Source organism: Stegodyphus dumicola, chromosome 1 (genome assembly GCF_044657685.1).
Source record: "Stegodyphus dumicola isolate Sdum_Otavi_A_Nest chromosome 1, ASM4465768v1".
In the NCBI taxonomy this organism is placed as follows: Eukaryota; Metazoa; Arthropoda; class Arachnida; order Araneae; family Eresidae; genus Stegodyphus; species Stegodyphus dumicola.
In genome coordinates, this window is record NC_140768.1 from 275,438,648 (window position 1) to 275,453,396 (window position 14,749).

Genomic DNA, 14,749 nt, shown 5'->3' on the forward strand with positions numbered 1-14,749 from the left:
TCCAAATTTGGGCTTCCAGAAGCCCATATTCGGAGGAGGAATACGTTTTTCAAAATTTGATGGCTCTAGGTACCGTTGCTTTATCACAATGCGAGAAACATACATACATTTACGCAGATTCTTCATTATTTAATTTCTTTAAATATAACAGTGGCGATAATATTTGGTGGCAACAGTTTGAAAAGTTATACGGACATTTACAGTGAATCCACGCAAAATGCTAAAACGAAATTAATAGCACTTCTGAGCTAACGCTCCTTTGGGATAGTAAGTAAATACTCCTATTTCGTATGCAGCTTGCAAAAGATTATTCTATCCAGAGAAGCTTCATAGATTGCGTTAGAAACATTTTTTATTAATTATAAATAGGACGCAAACATTTATAAAAATTACCAGTTACGTAACGAGTAAATCTTTTGCTCTTCCTATTTACATATCGTTTGCTTTCTTTGTATTTTTAGAATACTTTAAAACTTGATAAAAATATCAATAAAGAAATAAAACGAAAGTGCGTGATTTTAAGAATTTACCGAAGTGACGATCTATATGTAAAAACACAACACATACATACAAAAACAGAACTATGCTGTCACTTTTGACATGAAGCTGACAGAGCTGGTAAAACTTCAAGCATATTTGTGAAATTCGAAACAGAGAAATATAATATTGCAGTGATAATAAATATTTACATTCTCCGGACTTTTTTTTTAATAAAAAAGAAGTAGAATCTATGACGTAGGTGAATCTGTGAAATATTCGAAAGCTATTTGAAAAAACTTCATGCACTGGCAACAATGATCATGACTTCAAAGGAAAAAGAAAAAAGATTATGTAATTAAATGACGGATAAATTTATTTTTTACTTATTAGTTTAACTCATCGAACATGTTTGAAGAATTACTACGTGCAGTTCATTTTCATGCCTCAGTACATTTAGTAACACGAAAAAAAGTTTTCTGGCATTATGCGACATTAATCCAATGATTCAGCTAATCTGACAAACACGCAAGGATTCTTGGAATCTTTATGTACTATTAAAACCTAAAATAAAGATAGATTTAATCAGTTTGAAATCGTTTGTGTAGTTTTGAAGTCAGCTTTCTTAACCCATGTGTTATTTTAAATTCAGATTTAAATTAAAAATTTTGTGGAACTTGAATGTCAACACTATTGAGTATTGGCAATTTACAATACCGTATGAATGATAGAATCTGTCACCAATCTGTAAAGTGGTATAACAGCGACAGAAATAAAAACAAGCTGTAAGTATTTCTAACGTTAATGGAAATGTCTAAAGTTTTATGTTCATTAACATATTATATTTAGTCTAAAGGGGCAATTTGCCCTGAAGGACTATTAATTTCGTTTTGGCATTTTGCGTAGAAAATTTTAAAAGGCTGTATCACTTTTCAAATTGTTGCCACCATATATTATCGCCCTGTCTTATATTAAAAAAAATTGAATAATGAAGAATCTGTATAAATAAATGTATGTATGTTTCTCGCATTGTGATAAGACGACGGTGCCTAGAGCCATCAAAATTTGAATGACATAATCTTCCACAGAATCTGGGCATGTGGAAGCCCTAATTTGAATTTAAAATTTGTTTTATTATCGATTTCAGATTTTGTAACATTTCAACGAATTTTTGATTAAGAAAACTAAACGATTTCGAAGCGAGCAATGGCAACATTATACGGGGAAACAAAATAATATCCAGCTCCCGTGAGACTGGTACCGGAAATTCTAAAGACACGCTCACTTGCTCATTTTAAAATTAATTTGAAATATTGCTGTTGAACTGAATTTTATAGTTTGAGTACGTAGAAATTGATATTTAATAAATAAAGATAACGCACAAGATGTTAAAAAATGCCCCTTAGGACGCAATTTAAAATCTGAAACCTTTCAGATTTTGCAATTCCAAAACTTAATAAAAATAAATTTTTATGCAAAAATCAAAGGAAAAAATGAACAGGTAAACGAAAGACTGACCCTAACCCCCCCTAAAATTTAAATCCTCCCGGGGCCCCCCAGTTGAGAACTCCTGGCCAACACGAAGGAAAAATTTAGAAGTATACACGACTTTCACTGAAAACCAAAATGTATTGAAAGTATGCCATTTTTCCCCCCATTTGTCAAGCGACCCATATTCAGAAACTATCTACTTTTATGTCCTGCTGAGGCTATGATTGTGTTCAAAAGCAAAAATTTATTTTGCGTGCATTTATCTCTTTCAGGTTGAGAAATTTACCTTAATTTCAGTAACAGTATATAACTCTTCAACTGGCTTTCCACAGAAATCACCAACGAATGAATACAACAGTTTTCTGAAATGACGACATCTTATAACAATGGAATTATTCGAAACAAAGGAAAATGACGTAAGCAGAGAAGAAACCAATTGTTTATTTCTGGATTAGTGAATATATTTTTTTCCGTATTCTGCACTGGAAAAGTGTCTAAGAAATGTATATTTTAATGCTGTGTTTCCTGGTATACTGATGAGGACGACCATCAAGTTTATTGCGCTGTTATAAAACCATTTCATTCCTTTGCAGATAATTATTACGGGCTGGCCTTCATGTTTGTCACGCTGTTTAGCAATTCTATTCCTTCTAATGCAATAATGTTTTAATTTAATTTTTAGTGTGAATCATGACATTTATGCAATTTTTTCAAACTATTTCATACTATATTATATTTATTCAAAGTGATGAAATGATAATAATACATGAACTTTTAGTCCAAAGGGGCTTTGTCCCTGAGGGAGTATTGTTTTCGTTTTGCGAATTTGCTTCGAATCACTCTAAACGTCCGTTTCACTTTTCAAACTGTTGCCACCAAATATTGTCGTCCTGTATTATATTTGAAGAAATTAAATAATGAAGAATCTGCATAAATGTATGTATGCTTCTCGCATTGTGGTAAAACAACCTACAGCCATCCAATTTTAAATGACGTAATCCTACTGCGAATATGGGCATCTGGAAACCCAAATTTGAAATTTGGTATTTGTTTTATTATCGATTTCATATTTTGTAAATCTTTAATGAATTTTTGATTAACAAACTCAAGGATTTCAAAGAGAGCAATAGCAACAGAAAAAACATTTTTATCTCCAGCGCCTGAGACTATATTTCGGAAGTTTTAAGATATGGTCGATTTAAAATTATTTTGCAATTATTGCTCTTGAACTAAATTTTATGGTTTAAGTGAGAAGAACATGGTATTTAATAAATAAAAGTAACACACAAAATGTTAAAAAACGCCCCTTAGGACGTAATTTAAAATCTGAAATCTTTGAGATTTTCTTTTAAGAAATATACTTTTACAGGTTATATATCTTTGTTGCAACTGTCTTATCAATATCCAGCTAAATGACAGTTTTTTTTTTTAAATTTTATTTCTTACTTTTTTGGATGGAAGGTTTTGATTTATTTGAAAAAAGTTTATTCTTCAAACGCTTTCTTAGGTATTAATGTTTCCATACAGATTAGCTAACACTCTGTCTTCCATTACCATCGACCCAGCAAATCGTGTTCGAAACCTAAAATGTAACTGCTTAAAAACGATATAATATATTAAATTTAGCTTCTGTGATTTAACATCGCTTTACTTTCCAAAGCAATGAAGTGAAATTAAAAACAGTCTATGTTTTCTAAATATTGTTGCGTGCCTATGGCCTCGTAATGGCCTGAATATATGCACAGGACTGATGATAACTTGATGAAATTTATTTTTCCAAAAGAAACAATTTCCAGTTCTGGAACTTTCTACAAAAGTACTCGTAGAGCTCTTCTCAGTATGACAGAGTACAATCAGTAGTTACCACTTGAATATGTAAGAACGCTAAAGACAACGCGATGTAAAGTGCATCTAAAAGAGAGAAGCTCGCACGGAGATCTCTCAGCACTTCCAAGTAAACTCTGAATTAAAAACTGAGAATTGAAGCACTCTCCAGTCTTATATATAGTTTTCCCCCGGTTTCCAAGATATTTCCCGCACTTTCCATTTCTTGAAATTACTGGAAGACATGTACAGTTATAGTTACATATAGGGATCAATTACAGTACCAATTACGGTTATAGAGGAACCGAAACAAAATGTGTGCCATGTTTGGCAACATTTGGTGATTTCTCGCCAAATTTGATGACAAAAGTTAGTCTTCAAAATCATCGCCAGCTTAGCGCTGTTTTGCAAATTTCGCGAGATACCCATTTACCTCAACGTTAAATGGATCTGCGGATCTGCAATGTTAAATGGATTCAGATCACTTCTGATGGCCGCTGATGTCACCAGCGGCCATCAGAAATGATCTGAATGATGCTGGTGTTTCTGTCAGTTCAAGAACAATCAGGAGAAGATTAACAGATGTTGGACTGAGAGGTAGAATTCCACGAAAAAAGCCTTATCTTAATTTTCAGCAACGACAAAAAAAGACTACAGTGGGCAAAGGAACACATTAATTGGACAGATGATCAGTGGTCACAAGTTATATGGAGTGATGAAACTAAGATATCGTTATTCGGTAGTGATTTTCTATATGTTAAGTAGAAAATTATTTATGTTAAGGATTAAAATTAGGATGGGAGATTTATAAACGTCCAATGATGAATAGCTAACCTGTAGATAACGTCGATTAGAATGCAAACAAAACCAACCAGAAATTCGGAAAGTATGGCAACGACCATGATAAGGAGTGACGTCATACCGTGACGTTTTATAGCTTCATTTTCATTGCAAAGGACATGTGGAGAAAGCTTACTGCATCTATTCTAATAAAAGTGTTTGACTTCGAACATTGTTGACACTTCTAGCCTTCAAATAACTGAGCATGTTAAACAAAAATTCGTTAAATTTGTACCAAATATAAAGTAAATCAAAAACAAATTCGAAACTCAAAATTCGGGCTTCAAAAATCTCATGTTTGAGTTGAGGACTACGTGCATTAAAAATTCGGTCGTAAAAAATTATAATAAAAATTCGGCTTTAGGTGTCGTCATTTTTTCACAGTGTTAGGAGCATACGAACACACGTACAGGTTATTCAGAATTTATATTTTTAAGTAATATATCGCGATAATATTTGGGGGCAACAATTTGAAAAGTGACTCGGGCGCAAAAGTGAGTTTCGAGACTCAGCTCAGAGACTGCAGCTCTGGAGCTAATTATTTGCTATAAAAATTTTATATATCGCTAGAGTAATAAAATTTTTTCAAAAAATTCCAACAGTGTATTTTATTCTCAGAGCATAATTTTTATTATTGATGAAATGGCTTTTGTTAATAAAGTAAATTTAAACCCTTAATGAAAGGCAACATGTCTTTTGTTGCCACCAAATATTATCACCCTGTGTTATACTTAAAGAAATTAAATAATGAAGAATCTGCATAAACGTATGTATGTTTCTCGCAATAGAACCTCCCATTAGAACCTCTCCATTAGAACACTTCTTAAAAAATCATTCTCTGGAAAATCTTCTGTCATTCTATGAAGTAGGTTCTCTGAAATCAGCATCTTGTCCTTGATGTGGTCCATGTTCTATTAAGAAAAATTTTATTTTGTCTGAAATTGTTGGCCATGATTAAGGATCATTGAAGTTAATCAGTTTAATGGTTATTTTATCCTCCTCGTTTCCAGAAATTTCAATTACTTGCTTCCTTTTATTTGAATCAAAGTCGATATATTCTCCAACTTCAACCACATTTTCTTCTGAGCTATTTGTTATTATTATTATTATTATTATTATTATTTTCTTGAATTACTTTTTTCGTTTGAATTTCTGCATTTCGCCAGCAGCCTTGTAATTGTAAAGTGCAGCTTTGATGAACGTAATTTCTTAATTTTTTCCTTCTTTTGTATTCAGCTCAGCACTACTGGTTTTTTTCGATGCCATCTATGAAAAATTTGATTTTTAAATAATTTTGATTAAGAAATTATATGAATTTTACTTTTTGTCTTAAGAAAGTGAATAAAACTTATTGTTGAATGAAATTTACATAATCTTAAAACTGGAAAAATCTAAAACAAAAAGCATTCATAAAGTATTTTAAAAATATTACCACGCCATAAACTTCTTTCGACGTAGCATTTGATATTTCTGTTTGACTATGAATAAAATTTTCATTTGAAATTCATTTATAAAAGCTTTATTTAGCTAATTATAGCGTTTCATTTATATAAAATTTTATATATCAGGGGGATTCATTGCAACTGGGAGCATTCACTGCAAATATCTTATTACGCGAAATTCATGCGTAATAAGATATATTTCAAATAAAAAATATTTTTAATAATTTAGTTACACTGAGTTTTTTCTCATAAAAGTTAATAAATTAATTAAATGAAAGCTCAAATTATAAATACAAGTTAGTTCTCCTTTTGACGAGTGCCATTTCAGCAGTTCTGTCGTAATTCTGATGTAACTTGAAGATTTATTTTGTGTTTGATACCTTTACTTATATTTTTATAAATTATTCTTTTATTTAACATAAAATAAATTTAAGAATATGTAAAATTAAGTAATATTTACAAACAATTTATTTGTGTACATATGCTCTACGCACATACATATTTTACAAAATTAACCCATTTTCTTTAAATTAGTAAACATGAACTAAAACACAGAAAATGTCTTCTTTTTAAAATTTTATATATCAGGGTGATTCATTGCAACCGGGAGCATTCACTGCAACCCCTCGAAATCGATAGAATTTCAAAGTTCTGCGCCAAACGAAGATTGCTTTCCTGGCTAATTCCAAACTCGGGAAGTAGTTTTTTTTTTTTTTTTTTTTTTTAAATCCAGAAAATTCTTTAATGTTGCCCCTCTCCCTTTCATATATTTCACGACATCTGGCTGCTGCTTGAATGTACTTTTCAGCTTTGGTGATACAATTAGAGTTTTGATCCGTATGAATTTGATTCACATATAATTCATTCATGAACGTGAAATCCTTGATTTCATATAGAAAATGCTTTAGATTAACTTTTTGTAGTAAATTGTATTGACGCTGTGTTTTCTTCGTTTTCCTCGTTTATTCTTCGTACTTTACCTGTTTCATTTTAGAAATTATTCAAGTCATCCTAATCACGCTTTCTTCGTGGTCTAGTAATTCTTCTGTGTTGATCGCTAATCCAGCGAACGCGCTATTTCAACCAGTTTTTTGCCATTTTTTTTTTTTTTTCCCGAAATAATCATGCTCATTATACCCTTCTATTGCTTTCTGTGGCAGCAGTTTTTTCCAAATTCCTTGCGTGCATTGCTCTGAGATTTCTTTTCTAGTAATTGGGATGCATTGACTAATACCACCTTCCCCCGGCTTCCTTCCCCCCCCCAAAAAAAAAAGCCGCATAATGTAGTATCGCTGTTAATAGCTCTTACTGCCTGAAGAAGTACTGTTTTCAGGTAATAAGATCAGAATGCAATAAACGAACCCAGATCGAAAGGTTGAATCATAGCTGTTGTATTGTTTGGTAAGTACATCACATTTATATTTCCGTTTCAATCGCAAACATCAACAGGACGCCATAAGGTACTGTCAAGGAAAGGAGAATTTCGAAAGGAATGTTGTTTTTGACAGTAGGGATAATAATAATAATAAAAAAAAAAAATTAAGGAAAAAAATTAAGAACCTATCTTCTAATTTAAACAACTGTCATCCAAGCCCAGGGTAGAATTAGTATTAAGATTAATAGGATTATAGCAATGTATACGAGGGCTTTGCGCCTAAGGGAAGGAGTATCTTCGTGGAAGAGTTTTAAGGAAACTGACTCGTATTTACGTTACTAAAGCGAAAAACCGAGAAAACACTCATGCAAGCAGTCTGTTATGGGGGCCACCATTGGCTGAACGTTAAAGTCGTTGACCACTAGTAGTTCGATCCGGGTTTGAAACCCAGAAAATGGCCTGGATGCTTGGGTGTTTATGTGTAACATAGATACAAGCCAGCTTCTTAGGCAAATGGTTGTCGTTAGCTTTGCGTTAATCAAATGATAAAAGCAAGCGGTCCGTTCGCCGGGATTTGAACTCGAGTCAAGCTCCCAATTCAGGCTTTTACCACTCGGCCGTTATCCAAGCCTTGAGATTACTTCTGTAGAACACCGGCAATGCGTTCTTATTAATATGTTTCAAACCTCTGGGGTTTTGTGAACGGTAAATAGAAATGGTTTTAATTTAAAACCACATTAATTTTCTTTAGAACAAAACGTTAATCCTATTTTTAAATTACTTAAAATGTGCGGCTGATGCAGTTTCTTTGTGAATTGAAATTCGTTTTGGCATTTCTGCCAGAATAGGACTATTTGATCTATGTTAAATATGTGGATACTTACGTATTAGCTCCACCATTTTAGTACAAGTTGCCAAATTTGCAAAGTGCGCCTAACTCTGGCAGCCATACGCATAACAATTCTTCGAGCAATTATATTCATGAAAGTTCTTCAGTCAAGCAACGTCTCCACTTTTTTATGCGTTCTTTTTGTTGTAGTCGAAATTTTGACGGTTTTTAAAACAAAATCATGATGTTTTTGACTTTAACTCAAATTTAAATCATATGCTAATGAAATTTGCTTGCAGTGGAAGAAACTGAGGTAAAATTTCTCTGGAGTAATACAGTAATTTTTCGGTATATTGCCAAAGGGAAGAGTTGTTCCGAATGTATTGTTAAAGCAATCGAGTTGTTAAAACTCGTTTGAAAGTACGTTAATTGATTGCTTTTCGTATAACTACTTAATTAAAAGGTAAAATAATGTGTGTAATATGTATGCTTATAATAATCAATATTTTGCAATTTAAAATCATCATGCTGTTCCTTGTCTAAGAATCGCCAAATTACGCCAAGGTAATTGCGTTAATATGTAAGTAGCAATATCCATTCTGAGAAAATAACCTTCATCTTTTACCATAAAGTGAGTCTCGTAAGTCGGGCCATCATAAGTAGAGGACAACCTACGTAGTAAAATATAGCTCGGTACAGATTTATTTGCGGGTAATAAATACAGATTTATTTGCGGGTAATGCATTCTTCTTCCAACGTTGCAAGATATATATTTGCCACAATTTGACAAGAATTTTATAAAATTATGAGGGAACTACTCTTATATGCGCCCTCAAGTCGCCAAATTTCTCGCCAAACATTTTTGGCGAGAAACTCCACGGTGCCATATTACTATCTAAATTTTTTTTCCACATTTCGAACTTTAAGCCTAAAATGCCTCCAAAAACGCGGTTTTCGCACATGCAAAAACCACGTTTTGAACACGCAATTTAAGCTAAAAATCCGAAATAAAAACAAAAACTTTAGACAGCAAATACGTAAAGTTTCTAACCAAAAATATTTGACAAGAATCCATGTACACAGCGACGATCTGTTTTAACTTAAAAAACATTTACGAATTACACAATCTAGGCAGCGAAAGAATCTACGAACTACGCACACTTCGCTTTAATAAATTAACATAGCAACAATAAATTTCAAAGAATACCATGTACAGAGCGTTCTGTTTCAACTTTAAAAAACATCTACGAATTGCACAACCTAGGCACTACACACTCATCAACAAAATAAACTAAAATTAATTTCAAACAATTCAACAAAACAACAATAACGACAGAAATTCATACTAAAAAAAACAGTGCATAAAATAAAATGCACTTACCATGAATGAATGCTTCTTCGAACAGCAGAAATATCAATTTCATGCCGGCTTTAACATGCCGCCACGAAATCCCTATCGTATTTATATGACAGCCAGACACACTATCCAGAAAACATGGTACTTCTTCAAAAGTTCAAGAGCAGCTATATTTATAAGCTGCTACTTATGATTTGAATTACGTAAAATTATGTATTTTCCTTCTAACTAAATAGTAATAGTGTACAAAATCCAGAGGGTTTACGGATTATAATGGAAATGATACGTTCTTGAAAATATTATCAGGTATGTAACTAGGATAACTGATGAACCCGACGTATCTGATGATCATGATGATAATAAGAATGACAACACGAGTATTATAGCACTTTAACGTGTAATAGCAATATAACAATGAAATATTTATTATAGCAACAGTAGTAGTTGTAGTACTAATTATTTTATAAGTATTCTTTCCTTTCAGCATGCCACGAAGGCATGCTGGAAAGAGGCAACACTTGGCGCGTATTGGAAATGTCCAAGTTCGAGTCCTGGTGAGAGCACTGCAAATTTTTCACATGTCCTGCTTCAAAATGACCTCTCTACAAAATGTCTCTACAACTGGTGCTCCAACTAAAAGGTGAGGTGGTAGGCAATAATTCGTCATCACCAGGATTTAATGATTGGGTCCCCTAATCCAAAGTCGCCCTTTTAAAGAGGGAATGTATAAGATATTTTTTCCCTCCTTCCACTATGCCTTCATAATGCAACATTAGCACACTCGGCGCGTATTCGAGAGGTCCGAGTCCTGGCAAGGGCATTGCTAATTTTTCATGTCTCCAGCTACAAAATAACCTAATGACTTCACAGGATATTCCATATCGTATTTGAACATGTCTGAGCACGGTGTAAGAATAGGCATTACGGCTTTCTGTTAGTAACATCCAACGCGCGGAAGTACAGTAGTGGCTGTAAAACGAAGCAGTGACTGAATTTAAAGTTACGTTTTGGTTTGGTTCACTCAACTCATGTGTTGTACCTGTTGTATTAAAAGCGTTTCTCGTAACGTTCAAAGGTGCATAAACATTTCTTGAATGTTTTCTTCTTAATGAACAGTACTAATACTTTCTAACTTAATTCTAACTTGTCTTAATTTTCAGTATACTAAAAGTTGTAATTTTGAAATAAAGTCATGACTTCTTTTAATGATTTTTAATGTAAGCCGTAAATATTTAAGCGAAATTTTGTTTTGTTTCATTTTGTTTCAGCCGTTAACTATATCTTCTTATATTCTACAAAATATATTGCAAAGCTTACTCAAGTAAATTATTGCACTACTGTAATGTTTAAATAAATGAAACACATAAGACTGAAAGAAAGGGAAAAGTGAAATAATTTAAATAATTATTAAATACAAATTTAAAAACGTATAAATTTAAATTGAAAATGAAATTCTGAAAAGCGGAAATTGTCTCGTTAGTCCATAAAAGCTCTGAAAAAAAAAATGGGTGACCAAATTGCAGAAAGCATTTAATAGAAAATATAGTAATTTTAATAATCAGTAATAAATCAATCATAAATCTTTAGCATCAATACTGATTAATCGCAAATGTTTAATAATTTAAATAATGGTAGTTTATAATTTTAATAATATTTAGTAATTTTAGGGGCATACGCTCAAGACTTGTGACTCTTAGATTTCCTTAATTTTCCTCCCTCCAAGAAGGGGAAAAAATAGTTGCAAAGATATTAATTATACAGCCCGCTTATTTTGGGAAGCTGAAAATGAGTGAATTTTCTATAGCGAAATAGTGTTTATGTAGTTCTTAAATCAAAGTGAAATTTAGAGTTTATGAAGAACTGAAAATACCTTAATTTTCCTTAATGAAACATTTCCGTATTCTATTAAGCCAATTTGGAGTTCGATAAATCTAGGAAATTGAAATACATAAATTCCTAAATTAGCAAATTATTTACACAATTTTTAAGCTAAGTTAGTGCAGAATTACACAAGCAAATTAAAATTGTACGAATTTATTGTAACAAAATATGAACATAAATTTTCTGTAGTAGGGATACGCATGCTATTTTCAAATCAATATGAAGCTTAATTATTCAAGGAGATCGAAAATATGTTAATTTTTCATAGTGAAATTATTATGGAGTTTTTAGAGCAATACAGAACTTTGAAAATGAGAAACACCTGTCCTGTTTCAGTCTAACACCCACGTGTATTTCGAAGTGTATGAGATACCGCCGGTTGTCTACGTCCTCTTTGAAGAGGTCTGTGGGGGTGGCATTAGAAAAGTCCCCACTTCTCTACTCCATCTGAGGATATCTATCGATCCTTTCACAGAAGGCTCAGACGACCCATTGATTCGACAGGAAAGCTAGGCATGCCGGGAAAGATCGTCATACCACCCTGATTTCACCACTACTAGCGCCTCTTCTTTTCGTCTCCATATTCTTTGCGATTTCGCTATTGAAAATTTTACCGGCGCTTGCCGGTGCCAAGGATTAAAAAAAAGGTAATGTTATGAAGCAAAAAAAGAAGTCATCATCGAAGTCGGTTTGCTTTGTTGCTTTCTTCGAGCTTGCCACCTTGACTGTGTTGCCCTTTCGTGAAAGGTAAGATGCTGAAAATATATCACCTGCTAATACCGCAAATTAACAAATATAACTTTAGCAAATACCATAAATATATTTAGCTAACCTTCTGTGTCTTAATTTCGATAAAAGTCGATGACCTTGTGCCATTAAAATTTCAAGCAAACCATTGCCAGTGGCCATCAGGTATGTTTCAGATACACTGAAATCTCATTCTAAGTGTTAAGTCCTAAAAGAACTCATTCTCCACTGATTTTATTTGTGATTATTAGAATAATTATTCTCTTTTCATGGCCATTTATTATTGACAATAATGGTTGTTATTTACTTTCTTCTTGTTCTCTAATTTTAAAATTGGTAAAGGGAGTCATCTACGATACATCTGCATTAACATTTTTGTGAATATTCGAAAATGAAATATATCTCGCGTAATATACAGAAACTTTAGCCTTATCGACCGCGTGTATTTTTTTATTATTATTTTTATTATTATATTCAGCAGTTGTCTTGGTATTTGTTACTGTAAATGTCAGAGGGGCATAATGACCGAACACTTTTTTTCCCATTCACTTTAGTTCGAAATTTTATGCATTACTTTAAACAAGTCTTTCGTAAAAATACTTAATTCTATAGAGAAAAACCAGTTCTTAAAACTACTATTTTCTGTTTCACAAGCTGAATACTGTAACACAAGTAATGTCTATGCGTATGTGTGGGTGTGTATTTTTGCTTTTGTAAAAATATAATGGTTTTGGAAAATTTTGAAAATATTTCTGCTCTTTTCATTATTTGCAAAGAAGTTTTCCTAAATTCATTGAAATTTTATTAAAATTGTTTTATTGATTACATTGTCGAAAAATTTAATTCTGATAACACTCGAATTCTTTCATGAAAAATATAATGCAAGAATACGATCAGCATGATTTATGAGCCATCCTACAATGTTGAGGTTCATTAATGATTATTTCCAAAAGATTTCAGAGAAGCGTAACAAAATATTGCACCGTTGCATTCCATTATAAGTATTAGTAATTGCATGGTAGATATACATGTGATATTCTAATTTTTACAAAGTTGCCTACGCTAGTCTAAATGCCTTTTTTTTTTTTTTTTTTTTTTGAGATTTTCCACGAAGATGCCTTATTACACTGATGATATATTGTATTATACTGATGGAAAATATACAGAAATATCGGGCAGCCATCCTTAATCAGCCGTTGGGGATTACCAGCCTTACTCAGCCTGATTTGGGGATTACCAGCCTTACTCAGCTTGATTTGGGGATGCCCAAATGAAACATTTGTCGGAGATTTAAAAGAAGCAAACTTATATTCACATTACACAGATGGAAAACCACTAAAATGTAAGGCAAAGAACTTACTCAGCCACTTGAAACGGCGTATGTTAAGCTATAAGGATTTATTTTTCCTACCCATTTTGTCAACTGATGTTGTTATCACGTGGTAGCTACAAATATCTCTGATGGATAACTATAAAATACTTGTTCAATACGACACCTGTGTGAGCGCTTATAATTCGGTAAGATATCGTATTCGAATAAAATTTGAATGTATATATATATATTTATATAGTATCATTTTTTTTATTTTAAAACAAAATTATCCCAATTTTATTTCCTCGCAGTATGCTGCGAAAATTAATCAATATTAAATAAAAACTCAATGGCGTAACAGCCCTAATGGGCCAAGGCCTGCAGTGCCCGAAATTTGCTATCTTGACCGTGGGCCCCGGGGTGCGTAAGCATATGCCCTGAGCAAGTGGTCAGCTTGTCGCAGGACTCCCAGTGTTTAGTCTCCAAGCAAACTTGGTACTCATTTTATCAACCCAATCAAGGGATGAAAGGCTGAGTCGACCTTGCCCAGCCTGGGAATCGAACCCCGGACCTGTGGTGCTGCTGCGCGATGCGCAGCCACCGGGCCTCCTCAATATTAGATAAGAAATAAGAAATTTAGAACCTAATCCACAAAAACACGAAAGAAATAAGATTCAAAACCAGTCAAATCTAAAATTCCTAATAAATATATAAGAAATTAACCAATAGCTTTAAACCAGAACTATAGACATGTAAAATACAAATATTACAAAATATATAAAATACAAAGTATATAGGGAGAAGAATGCAATTAAAATCTGATTCAACGTTATCAAGAGGAGGTAGATCAGATATACATATAATATATATGTTTGTGTGTGTGTGTACATATAATGTCTATATGTAACAGAATTAATACTCACAGCTCTTCAAAGTACTATTATAAAATATGGCGAAATTAACAATTTCGATTAAACGTAGGAAGTACAAAGGACGGAGAGAATAAAAAGTCGTTTTAATCACGGATATTTTCAAGGAATAATGTATGATATTTGTAGGAACTGTTCAGATGAATGACTCCCAATTCCAATACATGCATCATAACGACGATGAAATCATTGTTATAGATTTTGGAAGGTGTCTGTCATATCACGTACTTTTGCAGCAGCGGCGC

The 14,749-nt window shown here is 32.7% G+C and overlaps 1 protein-coding gene across 2 annotated transcripts in view; it reads left to right on the forward strand.

Moving 5' to 3' along the window:
- Positions 1-14,749, forward strand: part of LOC118182384 (long-chain-fatty-acid--CoA ligase 5-like) — a 201,355-nt gene that overhangs the window by 61,423 nt on the left and 125,183 nt on the right. Inside the window, exon 1 of one of the 2 annotated variants that reach the window (XM_085807180.1) lies at positions 12,028-12,263. The exons of the other annotated variant lie outside the window; for it this stretch is intronic. The gene's annotated coding sequence lies outside the window, so the exon portion shown is untranslated. Of the gene's footprint in view, positions 1-12,027; positions 12,264-14,749 lie in introns of those variants that run through there. 2 annotated transcript variants of the gene reach the window in all.